This window comes from Bos javanicus, chromosome 10 (genome assembly GCF_032452875.1).
Source record: "Bos javanicus breed banteng chromosome 10, ARS-OSU_banteng_1.0, whole genome shotgun sequence".
Taxonomy (NCBI): domain Eukaryota; kingdom Metazoa; phylum Chordata; class Mammalia; order Artiodactyla; family Bovidae; genus Bos; species Bos javanicus.
In genome coordinates, this window is record NC_083877.1 from 42,518,773 (window position 1) to 42,544,412 (window position 25,640).

Sequence of the window (25,640 nt, forward strand, 5' to 3'; positions counted from 1 at the left end):
TTACCACCATGGGCTGCTGCAGAGACTTCGAGAAGAGCCTCCCTCTCTGTCACTTGCCAGGTTGGCCATGAGTGTTCCTGCTGCAGACCCTGGGCACCCAGGTTCCAGCTATAGGAGCTATGAAAACCCAAGCCACACTAGAGTATCCAACTGCTGTGGCTTTATCTTTTGTGGGCAGGCCTCCTCCATCAGTACCACAACCTCTGCCCCCAAACAGAAAGCGGGGAAGAAGCCAAAGAGAGGAGCTTAGGACAGTGGTGAGGAATGTATTGATCTACCAGACTTGGGGGGAAATCCTTTTACACAGAGCCAGCTTTGACATTCAAGTGGAGCCATTTGCCAGAGGTTGGACCCAGACCTGAAGTGCCAGGACGTTGGTTCTGTTCAGATTCTGTGGGGAGACGCCAGGACTGAACCACTATGGTGACAACTGGCAAACCTGGGGACATGTTCGCTTGCAGATGTGTGGCACAATATTGTAAAAAAAGTTTGATCCGGTGTTAATAGACTGGAGAGTCACAGATTTATAGCTTCTTTTGGAGGAAAAAAAAGTCAAAAGATATTCTAAACTGGGTTCTTGTGGCAAAATTGTCTGTGCTGGTTACACAGAATGGGAGGGGGGTAGGGCAATGATTTCTGAAGTCCCCTCTATGCCCATGTCGTCCCTCACACACAGCCAGGTGCTATCGATCCTGAACTCATGCCGCTGTTTTTTTTACAGTAGAGGGAGATTTCTCAATGTGCCCTTTGCCACCAAGTGATTTTTCCACACTGGATCTCCAGGCTCCTGTTGGCATTTGAATTTGCAACCCTTGGATTTGCACCTAAGAACAGCAGGAGCCACAGGAATGGCCATTCCAGCCCACAGGACTCTCCCCTGCTCCTCATTTTGCTTGTTTCCACATATCCTTGTCTGTTGCCCTCATTCTCTTTCAGCAGAGATGCCCTGGCCATGTGGTGAGGATCATGGCCACCAGAAACTTCAATTTAGAAATCCTAGTAGAAAAAAAAGAGTTTCTTTTCTCTACTTCTGAAAATCAAACCTAGTAAAGAATGCTGGCCCCACATGGGGCGTGTGCCTCAGAGCTGCAAGATGTTGTCTTTGGAATCCAGCACTTAAGTAGCTGGTCATTGTTCTAAGCAGGTCACAGATAGTAACTTACTGAATCCTGTTTTTTAAAGAAAGCCTATGATTTAGGTTCCATGACTGCCTCTGATACAAATGAAGAAACTGAGGTACAGATAAGTTAAGCTGCTTTCCCAAGGCCACACAGCTATTAAGAGGTAGAACTAGAATTTGAACAAGATTGTCTAGCTTGTCTGTAGAACTGAGTTCTAGGGGGGTGAGAATAAAAGCTGACAGGCCTCAAGGTATGAGTCAAGAAGTCACAGCACCTCTCTTGCTACATCCGACTGGTCAAAGTCAGTCACAGGACCAGCTCTGGACTTGCTGGAAAAAGTTGTCTACATAGGAATGGGAGGAATTTAGGGCTATTTTTTGCAATTTGCCATATCTTCTCATTTTCTATAACTTCATTTCAATAAAGTTGGCATGTGTCTGGCACACGAAGATGACAACTCATAGTATGTGTGGGAGAATGTGGCAAACCCTGCTATGTCCCAACTCATTATTCATTCTCCACTTCTCTCTTATTGACGGAACCCTAGTTCTTTTTTTTTTTTTTTCAGGGTGGCGATGTGCCCAGGTACAAGTATTCACCTTCCCAGATGCCCTCATAGCTGGGCTGACCATGTGACCCGGTTTTGGCCTATGAATGTAACTAGATGTCTCCTGGGCAGGGCCTCTAGAAGAGCTGTCATTTTCTCAGTAAAAAGGAATAGGCTCTGTGTCCCTGGCCATTTGCCTTTCCCCTTCCTGTCTCATTCCTGCCTGGATCCCATATGCAACAGTTTGGGGTGGATCAGCCATCCAGAAACCACGAGGATGTCATGTAGGATGGCACAAAAGGGCCACAGAAGCCTGATCCCTGATGATACCACTGGGCCTCTGCTCTAGTCCTGGATGCCCCATCTCTGACCTTCTTGTCGTCTGAGAAAAATAACCCCTGCTTGTTTAATGCCACAGTCAAGAGTTGTAGATTCAGCTACTGAAAAAAGGAGTCACAAGAAAATGAGACTGAAAAGTGGGCAGAAGGCTGGCTGTGAAGCGTCGTGACTATTAGGAAGACCTGGCAGCTGCTGTGAACACTGCAGTGAGTTTCTGCCTTGTTATGCACATGTGCTTTTCTGTGTGTTTGATGTATGGGCATCTGGATGTATGTGTGTTTGGGTGTGGGGGGTGAATGTGTGCATGGAAGGAAATGCTATAGTCATGGAAAAATTTAAAATCAAACTGGAGCCCAGATTTTGAAAGATTGAAAGAACAACGTTGAAAGTGAAACGGTCAGTTTAATGGTGATGACTATAAACCGAGTACTTAATTTTGTTTTTTTTTTTTTAAGATGTCAGGATAGGAGAGTGTAGTTTCACAGCCTGGGGGCTTGGGTTGACTGCAAAGGCTAAGAATGAGCTCACAGAGTGAGCTTCCAGCGCCAGGAGCTCTGGCTCACCCTCTGGCTGTGATGATTATCTAGGATCCAGAACAGAGAGCGGACCGCCCAGCCTCTGCACGGTCAGAACACTGGGAGCCTGCACCATGTCCACCCCAGGACCAGCGAATGGAGCCCAGCCAGACGACGAGGCAGAGAGCTGGGAAAGTCTGACTTGGACAAGAGAAGACCTGGAGGGCCCTGATGGGATAATAACTATAATAAGTCATCTATCACTGTGTAGAAACCACACCTAAAACTTGGTGTCTTAAACCAACAACGGCCAGTCATTTGCTCACAATTCTGCAGTCTGGGTTGGAGAGGTTTTCTCTACCCCATGTGGTGCAGTGGCGTGGGCTGGGCTCACTGATGCATTCGCAGCCAGCTGGCAGATTACTGGGGCTGAAGGAGCCGTGATTGCTTCATTGACATGTCTGTCTCCTTCAATGAGATGATTGGACTGGCCGCACCCTTGTCCCCAGCATGCTCGTTCATCTTCCTTCTCCACATGGCCTCTCATCCTCAGGGAGGCTAGCCCAGGCTTCATGACTTCTCAGGACAGCAAGATGGTAAAAGTGGATGCTGCAAAGCTTTGAATGCCCAGGACTGAAATTTTTGTCACATTGGTACTGAACCAAGCACATCATGAGAGCAGCCCAGATATAATGTGGAAATGGGCCATGCAGCAGTATGATTTCAGGAGCGTGATTCATTGGGGGCTATTTTGTAACAGTCTATCAAGATAAATAATCTTTATTATTTCTATAGACTTTATAGTTCACACAGGATATTTACATGCACTATCTTAATTGATCCTTACCACTAAGTTGAGAGATGATCAGTGATATGTTGGTAAAACAAAACATAAGCCAATAAGAAGTCCCAATTTATAGCATTTGCCAATGTTTATGGTGTAAATAATCCCACTGTGGCTCATTTTAAGCACCCAGCATGAGATCACGGGGCAAAGAGGAAAGAGGAGACACACTCTGGTTCCAGCACACCACTCTATCCAGTGGGGACCAACCCCATTTGCAGATAAGGTTAAGGGACTTCCTCAAAATCACACACACAACCAACAGCAGCAGACCCGGGACTCATCCAGATCCAGATTTTATGTTCTGGTCACCCTGCTTCCTAGATATTTTCTTCGAACATTTGAAAGGCTGCTATGCAGGAGAAGTTGCTATAGTCTAGATTGCCCTAGAAGGTAAAGTAAGAGTCAATATGAGTGTTAGAGAGACTTCAGCTTAAGAAAGTCAGTATGCAAATAGATTCTGCCAGACTAGAGCCACCCAGAGAATGGACTGCTTTGTGCCTGTCACAAAGTGTCTCCCAGAGGCCAGATCTTTGAAGATTTCCTAATTAGAGGAGAAGTTGAACTAGATAACCTATGAGACCCCATTTATGTCTCAGATTCTTGTTTTAAGAATGTTCCAAACCCCCAAATCTGGAATATACTTATTGGCCTTTTGAGACCAAAGGAGGCATGACAAGGAAAGGGAAGAGAATGGAAGAAGGAAAGAAGGTGCGTGTTGAATCTGGGAGGAGCTTGGCCAGCTGAAGAGTCTCTGTCCTAGAGAGCTCTATCCAGGGTTGGGAAACGGGTCTCCACTAGGGTGGCTCTGGTCCAAGGAACAGAGCCATATGACTCATGATGCAGAGACACAATATTTACTTTATCCCAAGTCAATTAAAATGGCAGCAGACAGCTCCAGACCTTTTGTCTGAAATGTCGGGAGGGATGTTCTCAGCGTAGTAGAATGCAACTCCTGATATTATAGCCTAGCTCTTTAGATAATGCTCTTTCTTTCCAAACAGGCTTTCCTAATTTTTCTCAGATAGCTTGCTGAGGACTTAGCATTTAGTCTCTTTGGCTTAACCAGATCCCAACTGCTCTTCTGCTTGGCCCCAGCTCTGGAGAAGAATAGATGCTCTGCTTGAGGGTCTGACAGTCTTAGACACTTTCCACTCAGCTCTGGGGACTTCCTGAAGCAATTAAATTTTCTGGTTTTATAATGAGAACCACAAAACTGGAAGCTTTCCTGAAGGAACAGCTCAAAACTTGAGGAATAAAACTCGGCATTTGGGAATAAACACCTGGGATGTTTCCTGGAATGACTCAAGCGTCACCACCCATGCCAAGAAATTACACGGGTAATCATGCAGCCTGGGAGCTTCCAGAGAATGCCCAAGACAGTTACTGAAGTAGATAATTCACCTCTGAGAACATGTCTTTCAGCTCAAAAATTGCAAAAGGTCATGTATCTGGTTCTGAGAAACTGTTATTTTCTTGTGCTGAACCCAAAGAAAGGTTAGTTGACAATTAGTGAAGCCTAGCCCTGCTCTTTCAGCAGGACCAGCCCCATCAGAGACTTTCAAGGACACTTTCACATCAAGATTTCCAGTCACAAAAAAATATGGGGTTTCCCAGAAACTGTTACGGAAAAACCCAAACGAACTTTTTGGCCAACCCAATATTAGCAAAACAAATACAACAATACATAAAAAGGATGACATACTATGATCAAGTTGGATTCATCCTAGGGTCACAGTATGAACCTATCCTAGGTTCAACAGATACAAATCAATATGATACACCACATCAACTAAAGAAAAGACAAAAACCACATGATCATCTCAATAGATGTGGAAAAGCATTTTATAAAATTAAACATCCATTCATGACAAAACCCAAAATGGGTACAGAGGGAACATCTGTCTCAACATAATAAAAGCTATTTATGACAAGCCCAGCTAACCTAGTACTCAATGGTGAAAAGCTGAAAGCCTTCCCACATCAAGATACCCCATTGCCTACTGGGCGACATGCTCCCCAGAGTTCAGTGGCTCCATCACCTATGGTAGAAGAGTCTGAAATGGCTGGGCAGGATGTGAAATAAGAAGCAAGGATGGTCTCAAGAGCTTCTCCCCAGGAGACAGGTACTGGGGTGGCTGCACTCCCCTCTGAAACACATTTACACACTAAAGAAGCATCATCTATTTATATGCAAACCATTACCAGCTCTGGAAACTGGGGGAGCTCTCTCTCCAGGAGCAGAATAGCCTCGGTTAGTTCTGTTTGGCTCTTGCACAGAAATATGTCAGGGAAACAGGGTAGCAGCTATCAGATCAGAGCCTCCCATTCCCATTTCCTTGCTCAGCAAACGGTAGGACTTGCATCCACCCTGGGCCTAGAGTCAGCTCCAGGGCTTAAGTCCTGGGGTTGTTTCACAAGACCCAAGTTCCTTTCTCTTCCTCCTCTTTCCCTTCTTCACTCTTTTCTTCACTAACCTCAAATGACTAGAATTACAGACTTTACAAAACTTAAAGACTATGTTAGTTCAAACACTTGACTTTACAGAAAGGACCCAGAGATGAAGAGCAGAGATGCAGACTTACGAAAGACACTTGACTAGTTGATAAAAGAGTATAGCAGATGAGATGGGTTGTCACTGCTGGGATTAAGTTATAAAATATGGTGGCTTCTACCTTGGGCTCTCTCTTCCTCTCTCTCTTCTATCAGTTGCTCTGGGGGAAGTCAGCTGCCACATTACTAGACCAGGAAATTGATGGGCAAGCCCTGTTGCTCCTTACCCTTACCATCATTCAAGAGTAAAAGGACTGGGCTTCCCTCGTGACTCAGTGGTAAAGAATCCACTTGCCAATTCAGGAGACATGGGTTCCATTGCTGATCTGGGAAGATCCCACGTGCTGCAGAGTAACTAAGCCTGTGTGCTACAACTATTGAGCCTGTGCTCTAGAGCCCAGGAGCTGCAACTACTGAGCCCTGCACACCCTAGAACCCATGCTCCCCCTGCACACTGCAACTAGAGGGTAGTCCCTGCTTGCTGCAACTAGAAAAAAGCCCATGCAGCAAAAAGACCTAGCACAGCCAAAAATACAATAAATAAATCTTGAAAAAATTTTAAGTATATGAACTTAAAATTGAGCCCTGACATCAAATTTTGCCATCACATAGAGAGGATCAAGTCTGCTTTTTTTGTGAACAGTTTGCCAACTGAGAAGGACAACCAACGTGAGCTGTATCTTTGAAGCACAAATGCAGCAAATCCTTCACCTTGCTCTACAGATGGAGCTGAAAAGAGTTCTGGGGCTTTGGGCCCTGCAGGTGTCAATTTGCGCTCACTACACTTTCAGGCAATGCCAAAGAATGCTCAAACTACCGCACAATCGCACTCATCTCACATGCTAGTAAAGTAATGCTCAAAATTCTCCAAGCCAGGCTTCAGCAATATGTGAACCGTGAACTTCCTGATGTTCAAGCTGGTTTTAGAAAAGGCAGAGGAACCAGAGATCAAATTGCCAACATCTCCTGGATCATGGAAAAAGCAAGAGAATTCCAGAAAAACATCTATTTCTGCTTTATTGACTATGCCAAAGCCTTTGACTGTGTGGATCACAATAAACTCTGGAAAATTCTGAAAGAGATGGGAATACCAGACCACCTGATCTGCCTCTTGAGAAATCTGTATGCAGGTCAGGAAGCAACAGTTAGAACTGGACATGGAACAACAGACTGGTTCCAAATAGGAAAAGGAGTACATCAAGGCTGTATATTGTCACCCTGCTTATTTAACTTCTATGCAGAGTACATCATGAGAAATGCTGGACTGGAAGAAACACAAGCTGGAATCAAGATTGCCAGGAGAAATATCAATAACCTCAGATATGCAGATGACACCACCCTTATGGCAGAAAGTGAAGAGGAACTCAAAAGCCTCTTGATGAAAGTGAAAGTGGAGAATGAAAAAGTTGGCTTAAAGTTCAACATTCAGAAAACGAAGATCATAGCATCTGGTCCCATCACTTCATGGGAAATAGATGGGGAAACAGTGGAAACAGTGTCAGACTTTATTTGTTTGGGCTCCAAAATCACTGCAGTTGGTGACTGCAGCCATGAAATTAAAAGATGCTTACTCCTTGGAAGGAAAGTTATGACCAACCTAGATAGCATATTCAAAAGCAGAGACATTACTTTGCCAACAAAGGTCTGTCTAGTCAAGGCTATGGTTTTTCCTGTGGTCGTGTATGGATGTGAGAGTTGGACTGTGTAGAAGGCTGAGCGCTGAAGAATTGATGCTTTTGAACTGTGGTGTTGGAGAAGACTCTTGGGAGTCCCTTGGACTGCAAGGAGATCCAACCAATCCATTCTGAAGGAGATCAGCCCTGGGATTTCTTTGGAAGGAATGCTGCTAAAGCTGAAACTCCAGTCCTTTGGCCACCTCTTGTGAAGAGTTGACTCATTGGAAAAGACTCTGATGCTGGGAAGGATTGGGGGCAGGAGGAGAAGGAAACGACAGAGGATGAGATGGCTGGATGGCATCACTGACTTGATGGACGTGAGTCTGAGTGAACTCCGGGAGTTGGTGATGGACAGGGAGGCTTGGCGTGCTGCAATTCATGGGGTCGCAAAGAGTTGGACACGACTGAGCGACTGAACTGAACTGAACTGAACTGACACTTTCAGAGAAGGAGGACCCACACTGAAAAAGCAAAAACTGCACAGAAGTGGCTGTCCTGTCAGTGAAAACGTGGCATCTCTTGTTCAGTAGATAGCAGTTTTTAAAAAATTAAAGGTTGTAAAGAAAAGACTCATATAAGAAGAATAAGCATTTCCATGGGTGCAGTCTGAAAACAAAGAATAATCTCAGCTGCTGGGAAGCACCGTTTTGGTTTCTTTCTGTTCTTTCTTTTCCTTCTCACTGTAGACTGAACTTTGTCCTCCGCTTTCTCTTTCTTGGAAAGAGAGGACACAGTTTTAAGTCAGCACTGATTTGGGATTGTGCCTAAGGCACAATCAGTGCTTCATTGTCATTGTGTTTTTAAGCTTTTTAAAATTAAAACAGTTCTTTGGGGAATGAAAAAAAGCGAAATGTCATGAGGACACTCAGGCAGGCTATGAGATGTTCATATCGTGGGGCCCCGAAGTCTGGCCAACCACCAGTGAGGAATGAAGTTCTGCTGACAAGCATATGGCTGAGCTTCCAAGCAGATCCTTCCCCAGTTGAGCCTTCAGATAACTGCAGTCCCCAGCCAACCACTGAACTGCAATCTCATGAGAGACCATCCTGAATTCCTAACTCAGAAACTGTGAGATGATAAATGTTTGTTGCTTCAGCTGCTATGTTCAAGAGTAATTTGTTATGCAGGAGTGGATAAAAACACTGGGCTTTTTTTGTTTCTTCTTTTCTTGGTTGTTTTAATTTTCCCTTTGGGAGAAAGAGATGAGGGCAAATTCCAGCTTACCAGTCAACAAGACCTTGTCCTCTACCACTTTAAGAGATGAAAGTGTGGCAAATTAAGAATAAAAAAAGAAGGAGCTTCCATGGAGGCCTGGGGCAAGAGCCTCCTGAGCAAAGAACTAAGTGTCTTTCCAAGCCTAAAGTGAAAGAATTTCAATTCATGGGCTGCTAGAAAGCTCCAACTTTCTTTATAGCAGTTTTGAGTATGCGGCCACTGCAAATGCTAACTGCAGATGATGCCTTATGTATACACCTGACAGAGCTATAGAAATGGTGTCTCGGTTGCAACAAAGATAGAGCCTGAATTCGAAGTGGCCTCCCCACCCCCATCCACTCCCACGGTGGACCAGTCTAACCCTGTCTGCCTTATACACGCTACCAAGAGAAAAGGCTCTTTGAAAGGGGCCTGAGCAAACGACATCCTACAAATGCATATATTCAGCAGAATATGGTCACAAGTGCTCTTTCTGACAAACTTACTCATTGAAGGGTCCAAAACTGCAGGTTCTTAAGCAGCAGGCCCCAATCTCTGCATTGTATCCTGTGTGCTCAGAAGTGAGCCTTGTCTTGTTTTCTCTCCAGAAAACCTAGAGCTGAAAGCAAAACGGGTTTTCCAATGCCCAGCATTCATTTCCTAAAATATAGTTAAACTAGGTTAATGCTTTTTTTTTTGCCCTTGAAGTACAGATTCAGAGCTTCTGGGAAACATCCTAGCTTCTTGTTTTAAAGATCCAACAAGGATGTAGTTGTCACCTTCCTTTAAGGAAGACTTTCAATTCAATGCTGGAAGCAGACAAGCCATAGGGGTGGGCCTGACTGGCTCTCCCGGGTCCATGAGAGAGAGTGGTGTGGGCCGTGCATGGTCTGCAATGGCATGGCATCTTACTGTATAAAATAGCGCCAAGTTCATTTGGTACAGCTGCGGCAGGGCTGGAGGCGTTCTTAGGACCTATTATATGTGAGCCAACAACCTCATCAGTCCAGCTGTTCCTTGGTCTTCTAAAGGAGACCAGGAAGTAGAAGAAAATGAAGAAGTGGGAGCCAGAAGTCAGTTTCCGCCAATAGAACAATGGGTGCCATTGTGCTTCTCACATGGCAACAACTGCTCTCAAGGAGCATAAAATAGAATTACACACACACTGTTACCATCATGAGAACCTCCCCATGGGAACTTCTGGGTGCAGTCTTTTGGAGTTTGAGGGATCTGGGAAGACCATTCCACTAAAAGGGAGATCCTATAGAAAAGTTGAGGAGGGGCCAGTTCTTGGGTGACCTCTCCAAGCAAGAGAAAATGCAAATATGTGCTTTAGGAGTTTCCCCCAAAACCAATGCAAATCTTTCTCAATGCAAAAGCCATGCTTTCCTCTTAGTATTAAAGATAGTCCTGGTCTTGCTTCTGGAAAGCTTCCAAGGACAGAGGCTAAACAGATACCAAACTCACTGGAAAGGAAGAGCTCCTCAGAGCTCGGAAATGATTGTTGCACACAGTTTCTTGCCCCTTGTCTTGAACTGTGCTCAAGCCAAACTCTGCAAAGATGCCAAATGGGGCTCCTGGGTATGTGTTGTGATTCCGGGCGCTCTCAGAGGGAGGCTGAGGTGGAATCACAGAGGTGATGTGGAGTGCTAACAAGAGCATGGCACTTGAGTTCTGCCTCCGAAAGTTCCTTAACTTCTCCCCAGCCTCTGTTTCATCTGCTTTGCGGAGATAATACATATTTTATGAGGTTTGTTTTTTTTATTGAGACATCAATGAGGCAATGTATGTGAATGAGGTTTGAAAAATGAAAAATAATCTCTGGATTCCATTTAATCTTTTGTGCTCCACCACATTTATAGTCCAGTGACTGAGGGTCAGTAGGGGAGGCCTTGCCATGGGCTCCACACCATGTGAGATCTCATGCCAGGCCTCCTTGAGAGCCCTGCTCCACCACATGATGAGAAATGTCTGGTGGGCCAACTTAGTAGTCCTGAGACATCCCTAAGTTGATGGAGTGATGCTTCTGGAAGATCTTGGGTTTAGTCCCTCCTCTTCCTTCTGTCCATCTAGTATTGCTTTCTCTCTACAAATGTTGTATCTGTGTTCCATTTCTCATAACCTGTGATGTTTACAGATCAAAATACCAGTTTCTAAAAACTCATTGGCCCAACTAGCCTTGACCCCAATCTGAAATGCCTACTGGGGATTACTAACTAGATGTCTACCCTACTTTAAATTTTTTAAAAAGGATATCTTTTTCTTGAAATGCTTCCAACTCTCAACTATGATAAGCTGGTCAGTAAAGGATTATGTATTTATTTACCCTTTACTCTCCTGTGTTCCCTATTCCAACCTGTTACCAAAACCCTGTACCTCTTCCTTTGAGGCAACTCTTGAAGTCTGTTGATTCTTTCCAGGTCTTCTCTTGCTATCCTGCTTAAGTCTTCCTTTTCTGATATCTGGATTCCTGTCTCTACTTCTTATTACTTGTTCACCTCCAACTCTCTCTCTCCCATTTATCTGACACAACTTGATCTTTGACATCAGTCAGTCTAGGCTAGGCTATACTGAAGTAACAGATGACCCTAAAATCTCAGTGGCTTAACACAACAAAGGGTTATATCTTATTTACCTTACATATATATCCATCATGGCCTTGCTCTGGCTCTACTCCAAGTTGTTTCATTCTGGGACCCAAGCTGATGGAGACCTCCCTATCTGGGACAGTGGTGTTCCCAGAGCAAAGGGAAACAAGAACATGGAGAACCACGGTTCGGTTATCTTTTGCCTAGAAATGACATAATTCCATTTTACTCACACTTTATTGGCAAAAGCATCACATGGCCAAGTCTGCTGTCATCTGGGGGAACCCCTCCGCAGGGAGGGGAACATAATTGCGAACACTGCTACAATCTGCCACAGCGCTCACTTCAGCCTTCTGTTTCCCTCTCATGACTCAAATGCCATGTGTTGAAACCCCAGCCACGTCATGGCCCCAGGAAGCCTACTCTCTCTGGCTCAGAGTGCTTTCTCTTTCCTAAGACCTTTGGTTGACTTTATAATCAAAAGGCCCCATACTGGATTTGTTTTAGGTGTCTGTCTGCACATAACCCTTAGGTGGTCTTGTGATCCACTACTCCTGGCCAAAGCTGACTGGACTTCCAGGGATGGCAACGGATCCAAGGATAATCAAATCCAGGCTCACAGAGGCCTAGAAGCTGGCCCAATCAAATGTAGAAAGAACCACCAGGCGACTGCCAAATACAGAAAGAATATACTGCTTGGGATAGTGGTTAAGGCTCAAAAGATGCTTTGAGGTAGAGTCAGAGCAGGTGGAAGCTTTGGATAAGTTGAGATTAGGAGAGAATTGAAACTGAACTTCTTAGAGAGAGAGGCAGGGGCCAAATGCATGGAGAGTGCGGAGACACCACGAGAAACGGTGGGGCCCTTCCATGACAGGGTGGAGGAGACTCGCCAGGCCTCTGGAGCCAACCACCTGGACTCTTACAATCCATACCCCTTTCCATTCCCACAGAGAGAGGGTGGTCTCAGCAAATCCCGAATAAAGCCACTTTGAGCTTAGAGAAACATCAGTTGTCAACTCGTTTCACACGAGTTTAGTTTGATCTTCCTATTTAGACTTTAAGCCCCTAAAATCAAGGCGCATATTGTGTTCACCACGAGCCTGGCACAGTGCAGGCTGCCATATGTATTCTACAAATGGCTTTCCCTCAATTTCCACACACCTTTGCCTCATTATCATGATCATCTTCTCTGCAGCCAATGCTATAAAATCAACCCAAAGCATTACTGTAGAATTAACGAGAAAGGAAATACAAATTTCCTTACCCAGGAAACAATCTCTGTACCCACTTAGCACAGACTTCTGGGACCTTAATAGCCAGTGTGCTGTGCACCATGGACACAGAATGGACTTTTCACAATGGCACAGCCCTATCTCATGGCTTCTCATTCAGCTCCCCCGGGGTGAATTGCTGAGTCCCAGATTCAGCCTCTTAAAAATGGGGTTAGCATCTGGTTATGGTGAGGCATATATGGTAGATATAAAGGACTATCAGCAGAACAAGAAGCAACACAGATGCTTCCTAGCTACAAGTCCTCATCTGCTTCACACAATACCCGCTGTGCCCAAAGCAGCCTGAGTCTAGACTATGGGGATAAGAGGTGGTACCAGGGGGCAGATGGGAGGAGCCAGCTGTGGTCGCTGGGCTGGCTGGCTTGCTTCTGCAAAGCCTTTGCATGTTTCTCTTCCCCCATCCCTTCTGCCTTCCAATCCCCCAGTGGAAAGCAAAGGGTGTGTGTGTGTGCACAGCGAGGCAGGGGAAGCCGCATACAATTTTTTCCTGTGTGTGTTTGTACACATACCAGAATCATTCAACAGAGAAAGATTTTAGTGTGGGTCTGAAAAGACTACATAACTTGAAATATTCTTACCCATCTAGATACTGATTTTTCTGCCAGGAAAATGAAAAAAATAGCAGAGATGATAGATAGATAGACAGATAGATAAGATATTCACAGGCAGACCTTGCCAGTTAGTGTCAGCCCTTCTCCCCTGGGAAGTCTCCTTGTGTAACTCGACTCCAGGAGGAGAGCAGAGAAGTCCCTTCTGAGAGCTTACTGAGGCTGCCACTGGCTGCCTGCCCGAAGGGGTGAGAGGACTCGCTGGGGTCTCTGTCAAGCGGAATGACCCAGGAGACTCCAACTGCCCTTAATGTCTTCATATCCCGATGAGAGGCAGCAGGGAAATCACTTAAGACCAGTGCTGTCACCAGACTCCTCTGTTGCTGGCACATAAAGGGACCTCACGTTAGTGGCTAGGGTTGCCCTAATGAAGTACCACAAACTGTGGCTTAAACAACAGAAATGGATTATCTCAGACTTCTGGAAGCTGGAAGTCTGTGATAAAAGTGTCAGCGGGCTTGGTTTCCTCTGAAGGCTGTGAGAAGCTGTCACAGTGGCCAATGACGTTCACCCAAAGTGTGATTATTGCTTGTTGAAAACTGAGGGCTGGGAGGGAGAATCAGCCCCAGGCCTCTCTCCGGGCTTCAGGTGGGTGGCTGACAGTCTTTGGAATTCCCTTGCTTGTAGAAATTCCCCCATCTCTGTCTTCATCTCCACGTGGTGTTCTCCCTGTGTCCTCTCTGCCTGCAAATTTGCCCTTTTTATGAGGACACAAGTCATTAGATTAGGGCCCATCCTAATGACCTCATTTTAACTTATTACTCCTGTAAAGACCCTATCTTGAAATAAGGTCACATTCTGAGGTACCAGGGGTTTAGGACATCAACATATTTTGGGGAGGGGATCTAATTCAACCCGCATGAGGCCTTACTTATCTGCCCCTCACGGCGAGGGCGGAGGTCTGCGTTCACCCTGGCCAGACCCTGAGTTTGTCACCACACAGCCCTGGTGTGTTTATCACCAGACACACAGCCCTTCTCCCTTTGAATCATGACTTCTTGGACCCAGTTAGCCAGAGGCAGGGCAAACAGACCAATTCAAGCCTGCAGAGCCTGAAAAGGGAAGTTTCATTAGTCATTCTTCTGGTTTCTCCCAGTTAGTGCACGTTATCAGCTTTGCCTGCTTATTCTCACTCTTCACACCTCGTTGGGAAGGGGAGCAGAAGCCACTTCCCTGGCCCACCCGGGCCTCTCTGCAGTGGGACGCTTGCCAGGCAGCTGTGAGGGGAAGGCAGCAGGGGCTCTGAGGACCTTTGGGCTGTGAGCCTGTTAGTTGTGGAGGCAGAAACACTGAGGTCAGGCAACTCTGGTGTGGGAGTCAGGAAAGAGGAGGTGCAGGGGGAAAGGTGAAGACAAGGGGATGGGAAGGGGATAAAGGGGGCTGGGAAAGAGACAGTATCATCATAGACTTTCCTATAAACTAAGTAATTTGTGGGTATATATATAAATGGTCTGTTCATTAGGCTGAAAGGCAGTTGTGTCTGTTACTTAGGATTATATTTGGCTCTGTATAATAGAGAATCCTCAAATAATAGAGGCTTTGTAAAGATTGACCTTAATTCTCCTATCCATAAAGAAGTCTGCCAACAGACAATATAGAGCTGGTATGGCAATCCTGTGGTCATCAGGAAACCAAGCTGCACTTAAGATTCTATACCCTCAACCTTAACATGTCTCCTCTTGGCCCCTGCTAGCTGCTCAGCCTCCAGCCATCACATCCAGATTCCAGACAACAGGAGAAGGGTCCCTCAGAGACTCCACACATTACTTTTGCTTATACCTCATTAGCAATAACTTAGTAAGGTGGTCATATAATCTTTTCTTTGGGTAGCTATGTACTTTAAAAAAACTGCTGCTGCTAAGTTGCTTCAGTTGTGTCCAACTCTGTGCAACCCCACAGATGGCAGCCAACCAGGTTCCCCTGTCCCTGGGATTCTCCAGGCAAGAACACTGGAGTGGGTTGCCATTTCCTTCTCCAATGCAGGAAACTGAAAGTGAAGTCGTTCAGTTGTGTCCGACTTTCCAGACCCCATGAACTGCAGCCTACCAGGCTTCTCCGTCCATGGGATTTTCCAGGCAAGAGTACTGGAGTGGGGTGCCAAACAAAAACTAGGAATGTATTATTAAGAAAAGAGGAAAGAATGTTGGAGAGCAACAGTGGTTTCTACCATCACATTGTATATGAAGGGAAGACAGTTATCATCTAAATTCCCACTACGAACAAAGCTAGTGGAGGTGATGGAATTCCAGTTGAGCTATTTCAAATCCTGAAAGATGATGCTGTGAAAGTGCTGCACTCCATATGCCAGCAAATTTGGAAAACTCAGCAGTGGGCACAGGACTGGAAAAGGTCAGTTTTCATTCCAATCCCAAAGAAAGGCAATGCCAAAGAATGCTCAAACTACTGCACAATTGCACTCATCTCACACACTAGTAAAGTAATGCTCAAAATTCTCCAAGCCAGGCTTCAGCAACATGTGAACCGTGAACTTCCTGATGTTCAAGCTGGTTTTAGAAAAGACAGAGGAACCAGAGATCAAATTGCCAACATCCGCTGGATCATGGAAAAGCAAGAGAGTTCCAGAAAAACATCTATTTCTGCTTTATTGACTATGCCAAAGCCTTTGACTGTGTGGATCACAATAAACTCTGGAAAATTCTGAAAGAGATGGGAATACCAGACCACCTGATCTGCCTCTTGAGAAATCTGTATGCAGGTCAGGAAGCAACAGTTAGAACTGGACATGGAACAACAGACTGGTTCCAAATAGGAAAAGGAGTACGTCAAGGTTGTATATTGTCACCCTGCTTATTTAACTTCTATGCAGAGTACATCATGAGAAATGCTGGACTGGAAGAAACACAAGCTGGAATCAAGATTGCCAGGAGAAATATCAATCACCTCAGATATGCAGATGACACCACCCTTATGGCAGAAAGTGAAGAGGAACTCAAAAGCCTCTTGATGAAAGTGAAAGTGGAGAATGAAAAGTTGGCTTAAAGCTCAACATTCAGAAAACGAAGATCATAGCATCTGGTCCCATCACTTCATGGGAAATAGATGGGGAAACAGTGGAAACAGTGTCAGACTTTATTTGTTTGGGCTCCAAAATCACTGCAGTTGGTGACTGCAGCCATGAAATTAAAAGATGCTTACTCCTTGGAAGGAAAGTTATGTCCAACCTAGATAGCATATTGAAAAGCAGAGACATCACTTTGCCAACAAAGGTCCGTCTAGTCAAGGCTATGGTTTTTCCTGTGGTCATGTATGGATGTGAGAGATGGACTGTGAAGAAGGCTGAGCGCTGAAGAATTGATGCTTTTGAACTGTGTTGTTGGAGAAGACTCTTGAGCGTCCCTCAGACTGCAAGGAGATCCAACCAGTCCATTCTGAAGGAGATCAGCCCTGGGATTTCTTTGGAGGGAATGATGCTAAAGCTGAAACTCCAGTACTTTGGCCACCTCATGCGAAGAGTTGACTCGTTGGAAAAGACTCTGATGCTGGGAGGGATTGGGAACAGGAGGAGAAGGGGACGACAGAGGAGGAGATGGCTGGATGGCATCAATGACTCGATAGATGTGAGTCTGGGTGAACCCCGGGAGTTGGTAATGGACAGGGAGGCCTGGCGTGCTGCGATTCATGGGGTCACAAAAAGTCGGACACGACTGAGCGACTGAACTGAACTGAACATGCTTGAGAAAAGGATGCTCCTGAAGCACAAAATCTTTATGTCCCACAGAATCTCCCCTTCCAATGTCATGTTCCATTGCCCTTGAATCATTCTTCAGGTCTCAGCTTTAACCTCCTTCACTCAAGGAACTCTCCCCAGACTTCTCAGCCTGCATTAGCCTCCTTGTCTCATGTCTCTGTTGCGTCTTGTGCTTCTCCTTCAAGGCCCTCTACCTCCTATTCATCATTGAATTTTAGCTGAAGTTACTTATGTAAGGACCACCCTCCCTCTAAACTAGACTGTCCTCTCCCTGAGGGCAGGGGCTGTGCCTTGCCCACCATCATCTTGGAAGTTGGTGTAGAGGAAGAAGAACTTCCTTCCACCCTATTAGGATCTGGAACTGGACTGAAGACTTCAATTGACATGAGACAGATTAACAGGAGAAAAGCATACAATTTTATGTGCTATTTTTACATCTACAGAGGAATCTTCAAAAGGAAAATGAAGACCTGAAGAAGCTGTTGGGCCCTGAAATTTATACACCATTTAAACAAAAACAATACATTGTGGGGATGTGACAAGACAAAGGGGCTTAGGCATGGGGCAGTGAACTGTGGGCCACTGACTAGGAAATAGGTAGAGGAAACCAATGGAAGATAAGTGTCATTTTAGTGGGTTTGTTTGTACAGGTCCATTTGGGCCTCTTCTCCTAGTCTCTGAAGATAAGAACGTTCTCTCTTCCTAGTGCATAGAGGTCACCATTCTTGGGGGAAGATTTTGTGACCCGCTTTTAGGTAGAAAGGGGGAGGTCAGAGAGCCCTTCCTGCATCTGCTGTTTCTCAAGTGACTTCGGCTCAAAACAATCAATACAGGTGGCATATTTTGAGGGTGGCATGTTCTGAACCCCTTCATAGATTCTCAGTAACTATTTGTTAACTGACTGCCATCGAGTGATTAGAATACTAGAGAGGTCCCAGACTCAAGGCTGGTTCCAGTGAGACTCTTCTTTAACTGACTGCCCTGGTTGAGACCAGGGGAGACTGGCTCCTCCTGCGTTGTCCACCTAGCAGGATTTGGGTAGCCTGAGCATGCACGTCGAGGTCTGGGAGGGTTGGGGTTGAGGCTGTTAGACCAGCCTCTCTGAGGAGAACTCCCACACCAAACTCCGCTTTAGGAAGCCAGCTCTGGCCGGAAGTACGCCCAGGAGGGCAGGGGAACAGAAACTGCTGCAGTGTGGGTGAGATTTAGATCTGAAAATGTAGCCAGCTACCCAGTGTTTGGAGAAGAAAAGTAGGTCACCATCTTCCCTTCGGTCTGCTCTGACGTCATCCCCAGGCTCAAAAGGGGAAGGAAGGTTTGTGTGATCTCTGGCACCATAGTCTGTGGGCACATTTGCTCACACTCAGCTTTGTGAGAACTCTGCCCCACCCCTGCCATTCTCAAGACTCCCTTAAAATCAAGGAACCATCAGCTGGGCTGTTCAGCCTTGAGGTCTCAGATAGGGAGGCTTCCCGAGGCCGGCTTTTTGAGAAAGAGTCCATTTCTCCACCACCCAAGCCAAAAGGGAGGACCCAGCCAATGGCAGGACTTCCAAACCCTCCATTTAAAACCTGTCCAATTAAGAGACAAGCAGTCTGTGCTCTGGCACAGGAGCACAGGGTTTTAAAGGAGAGAGCAAGAAAGAGAGAGAGAGGTGGGAGCCCTGAGAGACCATGACGCTGACCACTGACGAGCAGCCCTAAGAACACGACTCCCTCCAAGGCTCCAGCCCAGGGGGAGGTGAGGCCAGGATGGAGCAATGCAGCAGGAGTTCAGTCGCTCAGTGCTGTCCGAATCCTTGCGACCCTGTGGACTTTGCCCACTAGGCTCCTCTGTCCATGGGATTTCCCAGGCAAGAATACTGAATTAGATTGCCATTCCCTTGTCCAAGGGATCTTCCCAACCCAGGGACTGAACCCGTCTCCTGCTTTGTTGGCAGATTCTTTACTCTTGAGCCACCAGGGAGAAATGCAGACTTCATCTCCAATTTGAATTCCCCGCTGAATCCTGTCCTTCCACTTTCACCACGAAGAAATTCAGTCATCACAGCCTGGGCGACCTTCAGCCACTTCTGACTAAGAGGCCGAAAGTGATATTCACCCCTCGTGTGATGTGGGGATTTTCTGGGGCAGAGTTGAGAGGATTAGCTACTGTCTCCCTCTGGTTTGCAAGGGCTTTTGATTAAATATTCAAGAATTTTGTGAGCCAGTTGTTAAACCATTAGTAACGCTGCCATGGTGGGAGTATTGACACTGTGGAAATTGGCAAATACTACAAATTAGAGTTTGTTTTTTTGTTTTGTTTTGTTTTGTTTTCCCCAGAGAGCTGCTTTACCAGCCACAGACTCATACAAGAGGAACTCTGAGAGGGCTAGAGTTGGAGGAGACCACGGGGTGAGCAGTGCTAAGGGCAACTGATGCTTTCCTGACGCCTTCATCATGTCGCCCTTGGCTTTTAGACATTCCCTTGGGGGTCCATGTTTTCTCTGTGGAAACATCTATGGGTGCACTCCTGCTCCACCAGGGAACATGAAGAAATTTACTTTCAGTTGCCCCTATGCCAAAGGACTCCAAGAACACAACTTCCAAAGGCAGCAGGTGCATTGTCTTGAAGAAAGAGAAGAGAAGGAAAAACTGAGTGGCCCCTTTAATAGCAACAAGTGAGTGCAGAAGTAGATCCGGGCAGCCTGATCCCCAAAACTTAGTTTCCTTCAAATCCCCTGATACAATCAGCAATCCAAACCTGCAGTTAAGACCACAGGTGACGTTTCTTATGTAAGTAGATCCCTCTGCTTCAGATTTCATTTTCAGAGGTCACAAAAGTTTAAAAGGGAAACACTATTTTCATGAAAAGGACCATAAAAGAGACTGGGATTGGTATAAAGGAAGGTTCTTAAATTTCACCATGTTGGTCAACCTGGGGAAGGGTGTGCTTCTGGAAAAACAGATTTCTAGGACTTTCTCTGAGAAATTGAGACTCTGCAGATGTGCAGAGGTGGCCAAGCACCAGCCTTTTTTAAAAAAAAATTTCATTTATTTTTAACTGAAGGATAATTGTTTTTGCAGTATTGTGTTGGTTTCTCCCAAACACCAACCTGCATCAGCCATAGGTTTCCCCGCGTCCTATCCCACTTGAGCACTAGCATTTTTAACAGCCCTGCCTCTACCTCCATATCCGCTACTGGTGGCCTAAGGACCACACTTTGAGAAACTGGTCCCAAGGGGATCCTCGGGAGGAATTCTATAGAGGGAGTAACCCTGAGTGGGACCTTCCTCTCTACCTGGATCAGCCACCTGTGACCAGAATCGCCCAGGGCCATGCCCAGAGCAGGGGCAGCCTCCTCACCCAGGCTCCTCTCCTTGGCTCCTCTCCTTAGAATCGAGGGATGACAGTGAACTTGATTCTTGGCACAAATGCAGAGAAATCCTTCCCCCCATGGACCCAGAGAACCCTCCAGGAATCACTGAAAGTCATCAGATTGATTGTGCTTGCTGAAAGCACCTTAAGAGTTTAGATTTATAAGGTTTAGCAAAACTCCTCTCAGTAACTCAAACCCACAGGCAGAGATGGGGTGGACAGGGGCTGTGGCATTCCAGACGGTTCACTTTGGAGAGAAACCACTGATCCACAGTTGTCCCTCCTCTGCCACTCCTGTACACCACCCCCAGAAAGACATCCCATTCCATATCTAGGCAGCCCAGCCCTGCCATGATGCTAGAGGGCATCATGGTAATAGAGAGAAAGACAAGATGCCAGGCTTCACCTCTGCTCACAGCACACTTCCTGGCCTGAGGAGACTTCTACTGCACCCCTGCCTTGGCTGTACTCTTTATATTTCTAAGCCACTTCCTGTTTCCATTTCTAGGTCATAAGCCAGGCTTACAGTTGGTGGGGCTCACTCACCTAGGAGCCCCAGCTCTTCTTATCTCCCCTCAGAGACCATGGCTGCCTCTTGGGGAAGGGTTCAGAGTGTGCAGCTTGGAAGACACACAACTTGTCCTCAGCTTTTCAGAATGCCGAGGCCCAGAAACTTTGCTGGCCTGGGAGGTCTGTGACTTGCTTGGGTTGTGTTTCTCTGCCTTGCTGATGCCCAAGTGCTCAGTTCCCTGGACGGACTGGACGAGTATGCTTTGTGAAGACTCTGCAAAGACCTCATCAGAAACCTCGCTCCTCCAGAAAACCAGCAGGCACCAGCTAGCTTTCCCGGAGGGAGATGTGAACAAGAAGCCATTCACGAGCATTCTCTCTGGAAACCAAATTTCAAAACAAGGAGGAAACCACAGCTCAGCTGTGTGCTGGTGTTTGGCAACATGGGCTCACTTGAAGAGAGACAAGCACAGGCTTTGCACAATTTTATTGCCGTCGCTCTGTGATTTCTAAGCAGTTTACTCCTGATTTCCACCACTCACTGGGGAAAGATTATCTTGGTGAAATGCTGAGTGCTCAGGACAAGCCCCTGGACGATTGGGTCAAGGTACATGTGCCAAGTCAGCATCAGGCTGTTGTTTTTGCCTCCCAATTCCGTTCTCTAACTTTTTTTTTTCCCCTGTGAAAATGTATCATAAGCTGGAACACACCTAAGATGGCACAGAAAATGCAGAGCTTTGATTTTTACCCTGTGCCCCCAAGTGAGCCAGGCATGATGCCAAGGCTTGGGCAGGTCCCCTGAATGGATCACCCATGTCGTCTTCACCTGCACACTATACCTTTTTCTACAGTAAGGAAGGGAAGAAGAAAGAACAAGCCAAAAAAGGAAAAAAAAAAAAAAGACCCAGAACTGTAACTGAGCAGGACCCTGTGGGGGTCTTCCCAGGATGAACCCCTCCCGCATATCCTCTGCTGTAGCTCCTCTCTGAAGTACCTAGATCATAGTAGTGGATACACATTTCCCGAGCTGTTTTATAGATGTTAAAATCCCCACCAAATGGAAGAAATCAAATACTTGATGACCATGAGCACACAGCCCCCAGACCTACTGACGCCTAGGGATTGATAATGGGACCTTGCCCTGTTATCACATCATCAATGAATCAGAGAACTGTGCACAAGCTGCTCCCATGCTCTGTGACTCCTTTCCTTCCCTGGATTTTAAAGATGCTTTCCTGAAACCCACCAGGGAGTTCAGAGCACTAGCTGCCCTAGACATCTTGCTTGGTGCCCTGTGATGAATGCTGCACTTGGCTTCACCACAACCTGCTGTCAGTAGGTTGACTTGGGCGAGCAGACCTGGGTTTGGTTCAGTAACAAGCCTAGGGGACAGGGATGCAGGCTGCCTCTCACTCAAGGCAGCAAGATTATCTCCAAAGAGAGAACCAGGTGCAGAGAAAAAACAAAGCCACACACAAATCACCCGAAATCTAAAACATAAACCATGTCTCTTAATTATTGAGGATATAAAGAAATAGGAAATCTCATATCCTGTGGTAGAAACATACACTGGAAGAACTTGGTTGGTTGGCAAGTTTGAGGCAGAGACAATACTCCGTGTTCATTGGACTCATGTTTTCCTCCTGGACACACACAAAGACTACATTTCCCAGCCTCCCTGGCAGTTAGAAATGTTCATTTGACTGAGTTCGGGACAAAGGGAAAGTTGCAAAGGAAGTGATGAGAGTCACTTCCAAATTTGGACCTAAAACCACCTGTGCAATTCTCCATGTCTTTCCCTCTCTTCCTACCCCTTTGCCTATTGGTTGAAATCAGAGCATCCAGGGAAGAACTCCAAGGTCCTGGCAAATGCAGAGCCATCAAATGACCAAATCTTGGTTCTAGATGACAGGGCAGAGCTCCTTCCATTTCCAACCACATAACCTACTTTGAACTGCAGCGTAAGAGAGAAATAAATATTTACTGTGTTAAGCCACAGAGCTTGGCAGAGTGTAACAAGATTTAGCCTATTCTGACTGATGTAGTAGTATCAAAAGCCTTACAAATATCCATAAGCTTTGACCCAGCAATTACATTCTTTGGAGCATATGCTAAGGAAATAAGTAAGAGCAGTCACTACAGTATTGGTTATTATAACAAAAAATTATAAACAACATTAATAATGAAGACCAAAGCCTAGGACCTGGTAGAAGATTCATTAAAGAAATAATACAGCTCTGTAAAGAAATACTAGACATTTAATATCATTGAAATGTATTTCTTGACTTGAAAAACTTTCCTAGTGTTTGTGAAACACTATATAATAGTGTGTTTGTGTTTATGTTATAGTGTTTGTGGTATAGTGTTATGTGAAAAAGAACAACAGAACATAACCATTTGTATATTAATATATATGCGCTTAGAAAAATGTCTGGAAATATACCAAAATAGCAGTGATTATTTCTGGTATTAGGATTACAGGTGGCTTTTTTCTGCAGTTTTACGCCTTTTCTGCAATTAGCATATATTTCTTGAGTTAAAAAAATTTTAAGTAGCTAGCTGGAAATGGATGTGTCACCTTTGAACTTGAAGGCTGGCCTTGCTCTCTCTGTGTAAGTGTATTCCAAGCAAAAGAAACTCAGGTCCTTTGGATGCTCAGGGGCTAAAACCCCACCATCCCTACACATCTGTTTTATCTTCACCACGGGGAGGAGTGCCCAAGCCCTTCTCAAATCTTCCAGGCTCAGTTCCACTGACAGATTTCTCTGCCTTTAAGGAAGAAAGTACCTTTTCATCACAATGGTTTCCAGGATTTCCTCAGAGGGTTGATGGGCCTCTGAACTCTCTTCTTTCTGGGTCCCCATTTGGATGGTTTTGGAAAACTGTGGCCACAGATCCTCTCTCCCTCGAGACCAGCTGGGTGATGCAGACCCTGCCGACACTGCAGAGAGCGGGGCAGGAAATTACACACTAAGCATAGGTCTTTATTCCGAAACCCAGCAACCTCGCCGCAAAATAAACTCAAGGGCCCTCCAGCCTTGGTGCCCTGACCCACCAGATCAGAGAGTCTTATGCAATCTCTGCTGATGAACTTTGAATACAAAGTAAGGCTGTAGGTTTTTGTTTTGACCTTCCAACCACATGATCATGCCAGAATTAAGGTGGAACTCCAATTTTTTTTTCCCCTCCCAAATGACTCCCTGCTCTTTTCAACAGACACTCAGAGAATAAGCCTCTGAGGTTTCCTGTTGTGGAAAGTTCTTTGCATTCTGTGACAGGAGCATGTAATAATAACTCAACTCCTGTATAAGTTTTGTGTGTAGTAGGGTAAAGCTATTTTACTTGAACTTAATGTCTTTTTGGCAAATCATGTGTCCCCCAAATGAAGACACATAAGGAAGAAACAGCTTATTTTCAGCATGAGACCCCAACAGCCTGCATCAGGAAAAGTGACTTCCCTTTTGAAGGCTGAAGCCTGGAACCTGAGAGAGCCGACAAGAACACTTGCATAGCTCTTTCCCATTTTCCCCCGCAGCTCAAATCCTTCCTGCCTTTCAAGGCCCAGCAGAAGAAGGTACAGAGGCCTCCATGGGCAGGCCAGCCCACATCAACATCTCTCCTGCCCCCAATCCCTTTCTAGTGAAAAGGCTCGGTCATGTGATATGCAACCTGAGTGCTGAGGAAACTTTCTGGGCCAGCGTGGTCACATTCACATCAGTGCCCAGCTTAACCACTGCTCAGGGGTCCCACCCACTCCGGTCTCAGCCCCTTGAAGACTCCTCTTTCCCTAGGTATTGAGAATCCAACAGAATAGTGGTTAAGCACACAGGCCTTGGAGCTGGAGTGCTGTGTGATCTTGGGCAACCCTGAGTCTCACTTTCTTGTGTGCCTGGTTCTAATCGTAATAGTTGTGAGGATTAAAGAAGGAACTCAGGAAAGACATCTCACACTCAAAAAAGACAGTGTTCCATTTTTAAAAGTGGCCCCCAAGTCCTTTGACCCACCTTCACCCAGAGGTGGTGCTTTGGATCCCCTCTCCTGGAATCTGGTCTCTGAAACTGCCTGACCAACAAACAGAATGTCGGTGGGGGATGCCCATGCCTTCAGAAGCCTGGGCAGGGCTTGAGCCCCGCCTCACTCTTGGAACCCAGAGGCCATATGGTGAGGGAGCCTGGCCACACAGAGGGGTGTGTTCTGGCAGAAAGCCCCAGAGGCAGTGTTGGCCAACAGTCAGCGTAAAAGCTGACTCCAGGTACAGCCACCATCTGACTGCAACCTAGGAAATTGGAGATCAGAAGCCCTTAGCAAGAAACACCTCCCTGATTCCAGTGAAGCCCCAGAACCACAGTGATAGGAATAAAATAACTGTCATGTTAAGTCCCTAAGTGTTCCAGTGATTCATTGCTCTGCGGCCTTTTCTTGTTGCTGGTGGGAGGGCTCCCATGGGTCCAGGAGTGACCCTGACCCTAGATCACCTGTCCTCCCTAATTCTGCTGCTTCTTCCTCTCCAGCTTCATACAGTCAGGCGTGCCCTTCCCCACAACATGTCTGTAGGTCTCTGAACCCAACTGTGGACCAAATCCAACTTTTCTTCCCAGAGGACACTTCTCAACTCCCAAGCCATTCAATGCATTCAAAGAACTGTCTGGGGAGAAGGATGCCACCCAACTCTGAGACAGGACAGCCTCGGACACTCACAAGCTGCCTTGTTCTCTTATTATACTTGCTGTGTGTTCAGTTCAGTTGCTGAGTCATGTCCGACTCTTTTCGACCCCATGAATTGCAAC

The 25,640-nt window shown here is 46.0% G+C and overlaps 2 long non-coding RNA genes across 3 annotated transcripts in view; one reads left to right on the plus strand and one right to left on the minus strand.

The window, feature by feature from the left end:
• On the plus strand, positions 1-25,233 carry LOC133255279 (uncharacterized). Its single transcript, XR_009738911.1, has 2 exons — positions 1-2,213; positions 19,308-25,233. It is a non-coding gene; the product is annotated as an uncharacterized LOC133255279 (long non-coding RNA).
• Positions 1-25,640, minus strand: part of LOC133255280 (uncharacterized) — a 164,425-nt gene extending 138,785 nt beyond the window's left edge. For both annotated transcript variants that reach the window (XR_009738912.1, XR_009738913.1), the window contains exon 1: positions 23,641-25,640. This is a non-coding gene — a long non-coding RNA (uncharacterized LOC133255280). The remainder of the gene's footprint in view (positions 1-23,640) is intronic.